The sequence below is a fragment of the Serinus canaria genome, chromosome 1 (genome assembly GCF_022539315.1).
Source record: "Serinus canaria isolate serCan28SL12 chromosome 1, serCan2020, whole genome shotgun sequence".
Taxonomy (NCBI): Eukaryota; Metazoa; Chordata; class Aves; order Passeriformes; family Fringillidae; genus Serinus; species Serinus canaria.
Genome location: NC_066313.1, coordinates 2,462,406 through 2,475,693, shown reverse-complemented (window position 1 = coordinate 2,475,693; position 13,288 = coordinate 2,462,406). Strand labels below are relative to the sequence as shown.

The 13,288-nt window shown below is 41.8% G+C and overlaps 1 protein-coding gene across 2 annotated transcripts in view; it reads right to left on the bottom strand.

Moving 5' to 3' along the window:
• The window catches only part of EPHA3 (EPH receptor A3), a 177,178-nt gene extending 164,204 nt beyond the window's left edge, over positions 1–12,974 (bottom strand). For both annotated transcript variants that reach the window (XM_050978116.1, XM_050978122.1), the window contains exon 1: positions 12,892–12,974. The gene's annotated coding sequence lies outside the window, so the exon portion shown is untranslated. The remainder of the gene's footprint in view (positions 1–12,891) is intronic.
• Between the last annotated feature and the right edge of the window lie 314 nt (positions 12,975–13,288).

The following is a 13,288-nucleotide window of genomic DNA, read 5'->3' as shown; positions in this document are numbered from 1 at the left end:
AATGGCATTTCCCTACACTAAGACATAAGAAATACATAAAGAATGGGTTAGAAATTCATTGTCTGATTTATTTTCCTTCATGGATTTGGATGGTTAGGTAAAAAGTAAAAATGGAAAACTTCATGCAAGCACTTGATTCCTACATTAACTCATTACAAATTCTTTTAATCCTGAAAGATCCTTTAGTGTAACAGCATACAACACTTGGTCAGGTCCATTTTGTGAAGTGTTTAATGAAGATGTACTCAGTCAGATCCTCACTGGCAGGCATTTTTCAGTGTGATCCTCATTTGTTTTCCCATATACTAATAAAGTTAAATGAAAGGAAATACTTAAATATCCTACAAATGCCTGCAGCCACGAACTTACTAGATGAAAGAAGTTTACGAGTTTCTCACACAATTCATTTGCTCTCCTTGTACCAACTCCTCCTGCAAAACTGTGTGACCATCACTCAGCTGGTTCCTACAAAAATCCCTGAGGTGGACCAGCCAGTTACCAGGGGTAACTCTTAAAAAAAAGCTGAACAGTTTCTTTGCTAGTGACAATTCTTTCCATCAGAATGCCTTGGAAAAGATTCCTGGTTGTGCTGAGGAGACACAGAGGAGCTCTCATAAAGCAACTTTAGGTAAATAAATAAAGTGCTGTCTAACTAGCTGTGTCCTGCATTGGTTCCCATCATATAATTCCCTTGATTTAAAGCTAGTAGTAATTCTAAGGGAGAATTTACTGGTATTATGAAGAGCAGCCATGACTTCTGACTCTGAAAATCAGTGATTTGGTCCTCCTGTACAACAGCCCTGCTCTGAACACTACACTGCAGTATTTCTGCCAATGCAGAACACCCCTAAAATGCCAATTAAGAACATTTTCTCTTTTGAGAAACTATTTCCTGCCTGATTCTCTTGGCCTTCCCCACGCACAGCCACAGGAGAAAGCACTATCAGCTCCCTCCATGTGGATTTCCAGTGGGAAAACTGAATGTCTCCCCAGAACTGGAGTAGGGAGGTGGATGTGAAACACAAAGCTCCCTCACTCTCCCTCCCACAGCATCAGCAGCAGATGAATGGAGGCTTGGGTGGAATATGACACTCATGCTACCAGAAACTGCTTCCAGATTTGGGAGTGATGGTCCAGGGCTCACTAGCAGCATGTTTCATCAGGAGGGATGTCAGGGAAAGAAAAGAACCCTAAATCTAAACTGATTCCTGAACACAGTTTGAAAGCTGCAGCAGTTCCAGAAACACATGGGGTAATAACTGCCACAAGGAACTGAATACAGTAGAAATACCTCCCACAAGAATGAAAACAAACAAACAAATCTCATGCCAGGTAGAATCACTCTGAGATTCCCCCCACTGCTGAAGAAACGAGGAAAGCCTGCTAGGGGACACTATCCTGCAACTTGCAGTATTTAGAGAACCACCTACAAACTTCACCAGTGGAAAGCATTTCCAAATTTTCTTCATTGCATAGAAGAATAGCCAATGTCAATAGCCAATGTCAAGAGATACTTAAATACTTTTTCTTCAGCTAATTACCATTTTCCATTATTATTTTAAAAATGCATTAAAAAACCTCACACCACTATGTTGTCTTCTCTTGTTGGGCAACAAATTTTGAGTTTATAAATACCCTGGCTAGTTATATAAAAAATGCTGACAAATAGGAAAAATTAATTTGCTATTCAACCAAAAAAAACCTCACCCTAAAAATGGTGAATGTCTAATTGAAATGTGCCACATAATCCCAAACAGCAAAGAAAATACTCTGTGGCAGAAAGTCAGCCAGAACTTGGTTTTGAGGTGGGACAGAGTGGAGTCAGCACAAAGCCTGATGTACATTTTTGGAATGGTGAACCCTTCCCAGCAAAGGGAGCTTGCACCTGTATTTTCATCCACCTCTGAACACAGATCTGAGCCTCCCCAACTCTCCATTGCCCCAGCAGTGGCAGCACATCACCTTTGTGTCTTGGATTATTCTGGGGCTACCAACCAACATTTATAGACAGGCAGGCAGAACTCAGGCCAAAGTTGCACCTTGATGCAATTTTAATTTCCAGCTAGGATCAGCTATCCTGCTGATGTTGCCAAAACCATGCTGAAACCAGCTAAGGCAGCAAGAAACCTTTGGGAAGGGACAACAAATAAAAAAGGGTGTCCAGCAGTGAAGCCTGGTTTCAAGTAGTCTGATTTGCTGCTTGCTTAATAACAAAAGTCAAGCCTCCTGTGATTTTATGGTCCTGAATTTCCTCTCAAATATTTTAGTGAAGATGTTAGCACTGCTCAGAAGATAATAAAATTAAAACAGCCAGCAGAACTCTGCAGCACTTACCCAACCCACAAGCCAACAGTCTGGCCCATTTACTAAAAAACTCTTTGCTAAAGCTGAGATTTCTGCTGAGCCCAAAGCCAGGCTGCAGTCCTGAGAGAGGCACAGCCCTGTGGGGTCTGCACGTCCAACCCTCCTTGCCTGAGCTGTGACACTGCACAACACAAATGTGATTTTGTGCAGAACATTCCAAATTTGGAAACTGTCATGTTCAATCTGTGGTCAAACTGCTGACTGAAGGACTCCAACAGGGTGGGGGCAAGGGATGAACAAGCAAACAAAAACCAAAATGGACTAAAAACCAGCTGCTGCAATACTGAACACAGGAATATTCAGAAAATACTGGGAAGACCAAGCCTCCATTATTTTCACTTAAGTGTTCAGTAAAAACTTTCCAAAATTACGAGATTTGTCACAAATATCAGATGAAAAGACAAAAAAACTAGCAAATTATGTCAAATTACCCCAGAGATTATTGCTTCTGGAGAGGATAAAAGCTTCCACCATCAATTCGGATGATTTGGCAAATTCTAATCTCATGGCAGCTTCCCACAGTTTTTGAATAGGAAGAATTTAATTTTCCTCCTCCCAGATTTTACTTTTCTTATCAAACACACTCCCCAAGAGCATCTGAGGCCAGATTTAGATACCTCAGCTTTTCCTACAGCTGAAAAAGAAGAAGAAGCAGCCAAAGCAGCAACCCCTCACTGCAGGTTTCTCTCAAAAGGCTGCCACGAAGGAGGGAATGCAGAGCAGCAATCAGCAATGCAGGAATGCCTGCAAATAAAACACATCACCTGCACTCCAGGCTAAGTGGAAGCTCTCCAGTGGTCTTCCTCATTTTGCTAAGTATGGAGCCTGCCTGTGGAAAAGGGACAGCCATCCACCCATTCTCAGTGATGAACACAGGCAAAACAGATTTTTATTTCTTTTTTATTACTTTGAAACATGAGCGTTCTCTTGATATTGTTAAAGTGGCAATAAGCTCAATTTCCAAGTATGCAAAAACATATGACTGGTGGTGGGCTGGAATGCACTGTTTATCAAAGGGGCCTAATAAGGTTTCAGTTTTATTAGGCTATTTCCTGTAAGTTGATATGTGCCAGTTCTTTTCATTAAGACAAGGATATAAAAATTAAAAATGGATTAACCTAATGGGTTCCAAATTACTGTCGCCTTGGCTTCTCTGCATTTTTTTCAAACAGTTCCAATTGGTCCTGTTCCAGTGCCTCCTACAAAAAGCAAGAGGCAGAAAGCTTCAGGATACCTGAATTAGAGTTTAGCTGAACTCACATTCAGATACAAATCCTACAGATCTCATTCCACTCCACCACTCTGGCATTAAATCTGATACCACTGAGGCACCATGTTAAATATGCAAATGCAAAATGGGGGCTGCTGTGTTGAAAGGGAGCTTAAATTCCCTTTAAAACCCAAGTTATTTTCCCCCTCTCAAAGGAACAAAAAAATCCAGAAACTATGGATGAGATTGAGTTACCTAAACCCTGCCAATCCCTGCCTTTTATCAGCCCAGCATAGAAGTGGCTCTCTTGTAGGATGTGTCATATTTGTCAGTCCCACCGGGTGCCCAAACCCTGAGGCACATAAAATGGCACCACATGTTATAGCCAAAACTCAATAGCAAACATTACTCCAATCATTTCAGTAAGTTCTAAAGCATTTCTCAGAAAGGTTTAACCACACTGCACATCCAACTCTTTTTACTTCTACATTCCCTTGGAAACAAAAAGTAATTTCCAGTATTCACTGGTTTTACAGAATTGAGCTCTTGAAGGTCTGGTAGATTTGGAGCGTGACAAAGATGCCCCTTGGGAAGACTTTTAGCAGCTTAAAGGGGAAAATAAATGTTGAGTCAGTGTCCAAGTTCACTTAAGGTAAGCTGAGAAGTCCAAACCTGCTATGACACGCTCAATTTCTAGAATTCTGGACACCAGAACTGTCACAGAAAAGACTCTTGAGCATACACAACACCCACAACTAAAAGTTCCAAGGTTCCCACAAATTTTACTGCAGTTCAAAGATGCTCAAGGTCCTGAAATCAACAAAATCCACAGCAAGTGATCAATACCCCTTTAGAGAACAGAAATTTTTGAGACAGGGACCAGAGCATAAGTCCAGGAAATGGCTATTCATTTGTTAAAAAGGCTGTGATATCCCCCTAGTGAATCAACTGGCAGCATGCCACAACTCAGAAAAAAATCTGGCTTTTAAGGAACTCCTCCCATGGGGCACAGAAAAACAAAAATAAACAGAGATGGGTTGGGCTTGGTTGAGTTTTGTTTTTCTAAGTTTAAAGCACAGAAGTCAAGAATTGTAAAACAATTCTGAGAATCCTGAATCAATACATTTGGAAAGCCACATGATCAAGTGTGCCTTGATAATTTTGTCAAACTTTTCTTCTCTACCTCCATGAATAAAGATTCCCCAGCTGGCATGGAATGCTTGGGCCCTCACATGGCTGCCCCACAGATAAAACAAACCCACAGAGCAAGTGACTCAACACCACGGTGCAAACTGCAGGAGTAAAATGCCAATAGCATAAGAAATCTCCTCAAATGTCATGCTGAGAAAATCAAGAGGCTGAACCCATTTTTATTTTCCAATCCAGTGATGTCACCAACATGATATGTTCATTGTTTGCCAGGTTAACAGAATTTATGGAGGTAATTAATGCAGAACATGTGTGCTGAGCTATCCGTATGAAAAATGGAATTGCCCCGACTTCATTTGCTGCCTTTGCAACCAAAACCCCACTAACATCTTTTTCCACTATTTCCATATGTGAGAAACACAAATATTTATAACAAAGGTAAATGACTGCTCTATTCCCATCTACCCACAAGACACTTTCAGGCCCCTGTCTTCTGCTTATTCTTCTGCTTCCACCACCTTACCACAAAGGGCTCAAGTTTCCATCCTATTCCATAAACTAAGCATGCTCCTCACGCTTCTTCTCCAGTGTTTCTGTCCTTGGTTTGCATGGAAAACTTCTGTTTTAATTTCTTGAACACCCTATGTCTAGCTCTAGCCCATCTTTCAGGAAAAGCAATGCCATTAAACATTTAATTCTTCTCTTTTGCCTTTTCTTCTGGGCAAAAGAAGGGTCAAAGCATCCCCCCTCTGGTAAACAGCTTTTAGTAAAAAGAGGACTGGCACATAGCCCTCAAAATCAGAAAAAAAAATCATCTCTGCCTTCTACTCTTTTTGGCTGAATGTTGATTTCTGGAAGGGAAGGGACAAAAAAAAGGGCACAGGCAAGAGAAGAAGGGTGAGCAGGTGGGATGAGAATAAAGAACCTGATGAGTTTTCCCTACAGCTGGGTTTTCTTTGGAGAGTTTGGGTGAGCACAGAACATTCTCCACAGCTGGAACCACGTACTCCAGGAACACTGAGCACTCAGGCATTGCCAGGACATTTGTTCTCTGGGGTAAATCATGGGAGAAAAGTTTTTTGTAGGGTAAGGCCCTCACCATCTCAGAACCTGCCTCAGGATAAAAACCTCCAGTCAGTTTTCTCCATGAACATCAAGGCTGGGCAGACATAACTTGCCTTTCTTTTCTCTTTCTTTTTTTCTTTTTTTAAAAAAGCACTCTCAGAGCAAGATTAAATAGAATGGTGAAAATGCCTCTACCCTTTCTTAACTGCAGCCTCTGTTGAAATTCACCACTGATAAATCAGAGTCACGAAGCTGACTAATGTAAACAAAGCTCAGACTTGCAGGGAGGCAAGGAATTTCTTAATTTGTGCTTTGCTCACTCTTTGGATCCCTCTCAGGGCTGTATTCTGGGTCCCTAACTTTGTCAGTAATCAGGGGAAGTTTGGATTTATTTTTTTTAATATTCAGAGCTGATTTTCTTCATCTCTGCCTACTTTTTCTCTTCCTTAAATCCTTCTCTCCCCCCCCCACCCCAAAATGGATCTCTCAAAAAGCCTTGCCTCTTAAAAAAAACCAAAAAATCAAGGACAAACCCCCTCTAGCTGCCTCCTAACTTCTCAGCAATTAAATTAAGCAATCCCATGTCAAATGTTATTATTTGTTACTGCACGAAGTTTGTGGGGAAGCCCACCATGGACCAAAATATATTTTTGTGCTTTTGTTGTAATTTATTTAAAGAGTAACTTGCCACTCTAGATTTTCTACAAATCCCTCCATTCCTAGGCACCAATTTAAAAGTTTTAGATTTTAATTGCTGTCCTCTCGTGTGAGACAGCTATACTTCAGCAGGTTTAATTATTGTTTAAAAAAAAAAAAAAGCCATGCAAATCTTTCTACCAAATATACATATAAAAACATTATGAGAAACCAGCTGGAAATAAAAAAAAGCCCCATTCCCACACCATATTACACTAAACTGGCCTGACTGAACCTTAACATTCAATCTATTGTTCTCTTAATTGCTACCAAGTTTCAACCACTGTTCGTTTGCTCTGCTATTCTTCTTTCATCAATATTTTTCCAGTAGATTAATGGGATTTCCCCCCATATTTTGCCTGAAACAGCAGGACACGGTAGTTAAATGAACAAAAAAAAAAAGAAAAAAGAAAAGGGAGAGTGGTACAAATGTTTCTGCTTACAATGTGTCTGCTTTAATAACATCTCTGCAAATTTAAGGCTTTACGTGCTGGCTCCCTGTCACTCTCGCAGACTGGAACTTTTCTGTCACCATCCCAAGATTTCTTTCAGGCAGGATTATCTTTATTTCTACATCTTTATTCCTTTCATTCATTCACTGCAGAAATTTGAAAGGAACTTTCAGTTTAAGGGACAGAATTTTAATCTTGCATCTGTTTCACGCTGCAAAATGAGAACTTGGATTTAGCAAGCGCCTAGGAAACTAAGAGACACAAGATTTCTGCTGGGGAATACAATCCTGAGCCCACAAATTGCTACCACACTCTATTTCCAAAATTACACTCCTGGGAGCTCATATCTAATCTTCTGAATTAACCTATTTTTGTTTAAAAGTTTTAGTTCCTGTTTAGAACAAGTTTAAATATGTTTTCTTTTAAAAAAAAAGCTACTGCTCTAAAGTGTTTACAGAAATAAGGGTTACCCCACTGTGGTGAATTTTTAGGAAAAACAATCATTTTACAGTAGTCAGATGCTTTTGTAAACTAAAAAGTCTTCTATTTCACTCTATCATTTCTTATGACAAGTCTTTTCCTCCTCGCTGAAAATATATTTTCAGCAATGCCTCAACAAATCTAACAATGCAAAAGAAAGGAAATGTTCCATTCCAGAAAAAGCACATTTTGGATGTTGGAATTCTGCTTTAGAAAGGCAGGGGGTTAGGGAAAAACCTCTGCCCCACATCTGGAGAATTATCTAACAACTCTGGAAACTTCCAGTTTTGCACCTTAGGGGTATCAGAATTACCTTCTGGGTTTCAACACCAGCTCCACTGAGCAGAGCTTTGAACTTCACCATAAGCAAAGGCATGATTATTGCAGCAGTTACTTATTTATTTTTATTTTCTTTCCCAGAAAAATCAAAGAGCAGCTACAAAGCTACACGAGTTACAGGTATCTTATGGCACTAACTCAGGCTCTGTATAAAACTCCACAAACAGGACTGTGGTATTTGGTAACAGCTCTGTAGTGACCCTCACTGGTGATAAAATCCAGAGCTCTGAAAACGAGAAAATGAGCACCTGCATCTGTATTTCTAAACTTTCATCAAGTGGGGATTACAAGAACAAGAGCAATTATAGACATTTTCCTGGAGGAAAACTCCCAAGTTCTCCAACAGAATCAAAAAGTAAGTATACTAATAGCAATTTACCTAACTCCAGCAGAGAATAATTTAAAAAAAAAAAATTTAAAACTAATTTGTACATCCTCCCAGCTGGGAATGAAAAATTTAAGTTCAGTTAGAACACACTCCTGATTTGCAAAGCTTTTGTGTAAACAACTGTTAAACTTGGTGTGCCTATTATCTGCTTCATGCTTGCCCATCTGGTGGTGCCTTTTTGCTGAAGCTGAGGGTACAGAGGAGTTCTGACCCATTTCTCTGCCCTGAGTGCTTTGCTGGGCAGCAAGTATGTTGTGTCCAAATTAACTGCACTAAGAATTAATTGCTGTGTCTAATTTGCACATCTCTGTGTTTCAAACACCTGCTTTAAGTTTGCTATAGCAAATGGAGAGATTTTTTCATTTTAAAGCACTATGCTGAAAGAGCAGTAAGTCAAGAAAAAAGCCCAGTGACAAACAGTAAAGAAAGTAAGTTCTTCCACATGTCACAGTCTATTATTAAAAATGTTGTCAGAAAATTATGCACTTACCCAACTTCTCCTAGCTTTAAAACCATCACACCGTGGTGTGAATTTTAAAACATGTTTATTATTTGTGTAATGATACAGTTTAGGATTAAGCACAGAAGCTTTGAGCACGACACAGCTGTATGAAAAACAGTCCTCTAGCCCACCACGACTCTGAGCTTTCTGAAACTAAATGTTAAAAGGCACCACATTCAGACCACTAAACCTGCTTTTAACTTCTGCAGATAAACACTCAATTCCAAGCCAGGGGCAGCAGCAGGAATAGTGCCAGGAGAAATGAAGACTTACCCTGACCTAATGATACATGACATAGAGCAAAGTAAGATTTGGAAAAAGCATTTCCCCCTTCTGATTCTATTGAGAAGTTCCCAGTATTGTCAGCCTTTCCCAAAATCACATACAAGACTTGGGCAAGGATTTTGTTCCATGTGCAAGCAGCACATTTTTCAAAACCACACCAAGAGCTGTCACTACTACAAAGGCACAGTAAATTGTCTTTAGCAATTTTAAGTGTTAACAGAGACCCGCTCAGATAAAAATGATGCATTTAATTGTGTGGTTCTGCAAAGTTCTGAGATGGTAATCAATGCTCAAAAGATGAAACTGCAGCTCCAAATCCAGACTGAAAAGAGAGGCTGATTGGAACCTTCTTACTGTAAACCCAAACCAGGCACTGTTTGAAGCCAAGGACTGTAAGCAGATTTCCCGTATTGATCTTTTGGTAGCTGTGCTCACTAGAAATTAATTTTATGGTAGATTGAGAGGTTACAAGAAGTTTCCTGTCTGCACAGTCAAAATATTATTGAAGCAATTCAGGTTGTCAGTAAAAGCTTAAACAAATTTGCTGATAATCCTGTTAATGACCTAGGTCAAGTGTTAACTGTTGTGGGTTATAAAACAGTGAAATTAAGGTGGCTGGTACCCTCAGGCAGGCAATATAGTTACAGAAGAGACCAAGGAGAAATTATTAAATTAAAGGACGAGAGAACTCACTCGATTTCTTGATACCACAGGAAATATTCAGAAAGAGATTTGCATCCTTCTAAGAAAAAAGAAACCCAATCCTCAGCAAGCAGAGAATACCCAGCAGAGTGGAACAGGAGAACCTGTGGTTTCTGTGCACCTAGGGGAGCTCAGTCTGCAAACTCCAAACTGGAAAAGTTGGATGTTGAATCTTCCTGGCATCGTCCTGCCCCACAGAAAAGAGCACACACCTTTCACCAGCAAACACAGATAAAGCTGAGCTTCAGAGAACCTCCTTGGGCTCCTGTGATTGTGTAGGGAAAAATTCTCACGAGCACAGCAGAGAGTTTGAAAACAAACTTGGGTGAAAGTTTCAATTTTTATCCAGAAAAATCCTAAATAAAATTTCTCTGGGATGAAACAAATTAAAAAAATCTCAAGCTCTCCAAGAAAAAGACAAAAAGGAAAGCATTGAGCACCACAAAGTGCAGTAAGACAGCAGTTTGTCTTCAGCCCCTCTTTCATCCTTTTCTCCCTCCATCCCATCCACTTCCCCTGTAGCATTACCACCAACAGTCATCAGGCTTAATATTAATTACAAATGTTAAGTGAAGTTGGATTTAAAAAAAAAATATTATTTCAACTGAAATAAATTCAGGAGCTATTTCTCTGCCCACACTCTTGTTACGTGCCCACTGCAACATTTACATCCCCTAGAAGATAGACTAAGCTGCACAAACACACCAAAAATTAGTTCCATCCACTATTAAAACAATTTATGGGGAGAACTTCAACAGCAGCTTTAATATAAAATGTAAGGAAAAAGGCAAACATTTTTATCTACATGCCTACATTAACAAATGCTGTCCAAAATAGATCTTTTTTTATTCTCAGTGGTGGAAAAAGGAAACTTTTCTAAATACTCCAGAGAAATATAGAAACATCTATCGCTAGTTTTGGGAGGAAATTTATGGGAACAACACCAGAAATGTAAATGAAGTGGTTAGGAAAAGATTATTTAATAGAGAAAAACATCATCTTCCAACATGATTTAAAACTGCATGCTAACACTCGTTCATCTAATTAGTGGGTCAGCAAATTACAAGAATTAAGATTTCTAAACTCACATGATCAATCCATATAGTGTAAATAAATAAAAGGATTACTGAGCTTTCCTAAATGGGGGTTTAAAAAAAAAAACTAAAAAGCCCTTAAAAGTTGATCTCTTTTTTTTAAAGACAACTGACAGCATTCCTGTTTTTTAAAAGCATAGTAAAATATACACTTAAAAAAAAAAACCTAAAAAGCAAGTTGCTGTCCTGTAACTGCATTTTTACTGTTGTTTTCACTACCAATTTTGCAAACATTGCTCATATTGTAAAAGCTCTTGAAGCTGAGAAGAGAGAAGGGAGGCAGCATTTGCTGAAAGCTGACTTGGACAAGTGTACTTAACATGCATTCCGTATGATACCCATATTTTCCCTCCTCTCTCAATTCTCAGCGCCAGTGGCTCGAAACAAAGACACAAAAAGTGGGGTTTTTTTGCAAACTGGAACGCTCCAATATCTTTCTGGCATAGGCACTCTCAGTTTGCAGAATGTGTCTCCACTGCCATGGAGGCAGAGCTGCTCCCCTGACTGACAGAACCACAGCCATTCCCTAAGAGGAATGGTTATAAGACAACAGTAGCCCCTACTCACACTCCTGCTTTCATTCCTGAAAATGTTTTTTGAGAAATGACAATATTTACAAAATATCCGGAGGTTTAAAAGTGACTGTTGAATGCACACTCATTTAACAAAAATCTATAAAGCACTGCATACAAAACAAATTTGCATAAAACATACAAACAGATGACATATTGCTCCTCTTGTAAAATGGTACTGTAATTATTTCCTAGCAATGAAACCAAGTGATTAAAGATTAGCCAGGACTTGTGAAGTTTGCATCTTTCCTTAGTTATTTTTTACTATATTTCTTTTTCCTTCCAGAAATCATGGAAAGTTGTTATCTCACTGCCTTATCACACAAGCACCCAGAATATCAGGAAGTACATCAGCATTATTTGTAAAGGAGAAACAAATAATTGCTCTGACAGGTTTCAGAGCTTCTCCACACAACCATCCAACTGAAGCAGGTGTAAGTTTTACGTGGTTGTTGGGTGCTAGAAGTTCTTCACAACCTTTGCCCTCTAGATTTTATCCTGAAAGATAATTGCACTGGACATCCTGGTCATGCCAAGTGCCTTCACTGCAAGCAAGCAAAAGCTCTTTTTTTCTTTTTTTTTTTTCCTTAATAGGGAAAGGACAGGGATCTTTTAGTTTTGTTTTTTTTTTTTCAAGTATTCCAATCACTTTCACCGTGTCTGGTTGTCACTATTTATTTTTTTCCCTGAAACCTAGCATGGGTTTTCAGCGAATGTCATCTTAGGAATTAACGCAGCAAAAGAAAATAAACCACTCGCTCTTTTTTTTTCCGGAAAATTACAAACATTCACATACCCACACGAACTTAACACACTGATACCCATCCGATACAAACAACGCGATCTGACATAAACCCGCTAGGGAACCAGGAGGAGGTTTTACAGGGGAACAAGCTTCTTTTGCGGATTAATTAAAAGTTTTGAAAGGCAGGACGACGAGCGCAACGACCAGCCCTGCAGATAAGAAAGGGCTCGGAGTTATCCCCGGGCTGAGAGAGATGGTGGCATCAGGGGCTGGGGCAGAGGCGGCTCGCCCCGGGCACCTGCCGGGGCTGCGGGTCCCGGGCCACCGCGCCTTCCCCGCTCCGCCGGTGCCACCTCGCCCTGGGGCAGCGGCTGCCCATCACTGCCGGAGGGGCACAGCCTGCGCTGCCCTCGCCAACTTTGCTCGGGGGAGAGTAGGGCGGCTGCCCGCGCATCCATCCATCCATCCATCCATCCATCCATCCATCCATCCATCCATCCATCCATCCATCCATCCATCCATCCATCCATCCATCCATCCATCCATCCATCCATCCATCCATCCATCCATCCATCCATCCATCCATCCATCCATCCATCCATCCATCCATCCATCCATCCATCCCTCCCCCGCACGGCCGCGCTGTGCCAGGGCGAGCCCCGCGCTCCCGGGGCGAGGAGCCGCTGCCGCACGGGACCACCTTAACGGGGAACAGCGGAGCGTGGGAGGAATAACGGGGGAAAAAAAAAAAAACATTAAAAAGGAGGAAAAAATAAATAGAGAAAGAGGGGAATAGTGGAAAGAAAGAACGAGGAAGAAACGGGTCACCCGGCCGTGCCGCGGCTCACCTTCGTTGCCGGGGCGGGCGCTCAGACGGCCGGCAGCGCCGAGCGCGGCGCGGAGCAGCAGCAGCAGCAGCGGGAGGAGCAGCAGCAGCGGCGGCGGCGGTGGCGGCAGGCGGCGGCGGCGGTCCATGTCGGCGGGGCAGAGCGCAGGCACAGCCGCATGTCTCCGCGCCGCATGCCACCGCTCCGCGCCCGCTCCGCGCCGCCGCCACCGGCCCCGGCACCGGGACCATGCCCCGCGCCCGCCTCCGCGCTGCGCCCGGGAGGGGCCGCCCCCGCCCGGCCCCGCCGCCGCCGCCGCCGCCGCCGCGCAGCCCCCGCCCCGCTCCGCGCCCCGCCCACCACCCCGCCCCGCCTGCCCACAGCGGAGCCTGCCCACAGCCCGCGGAGATGCCCCGCT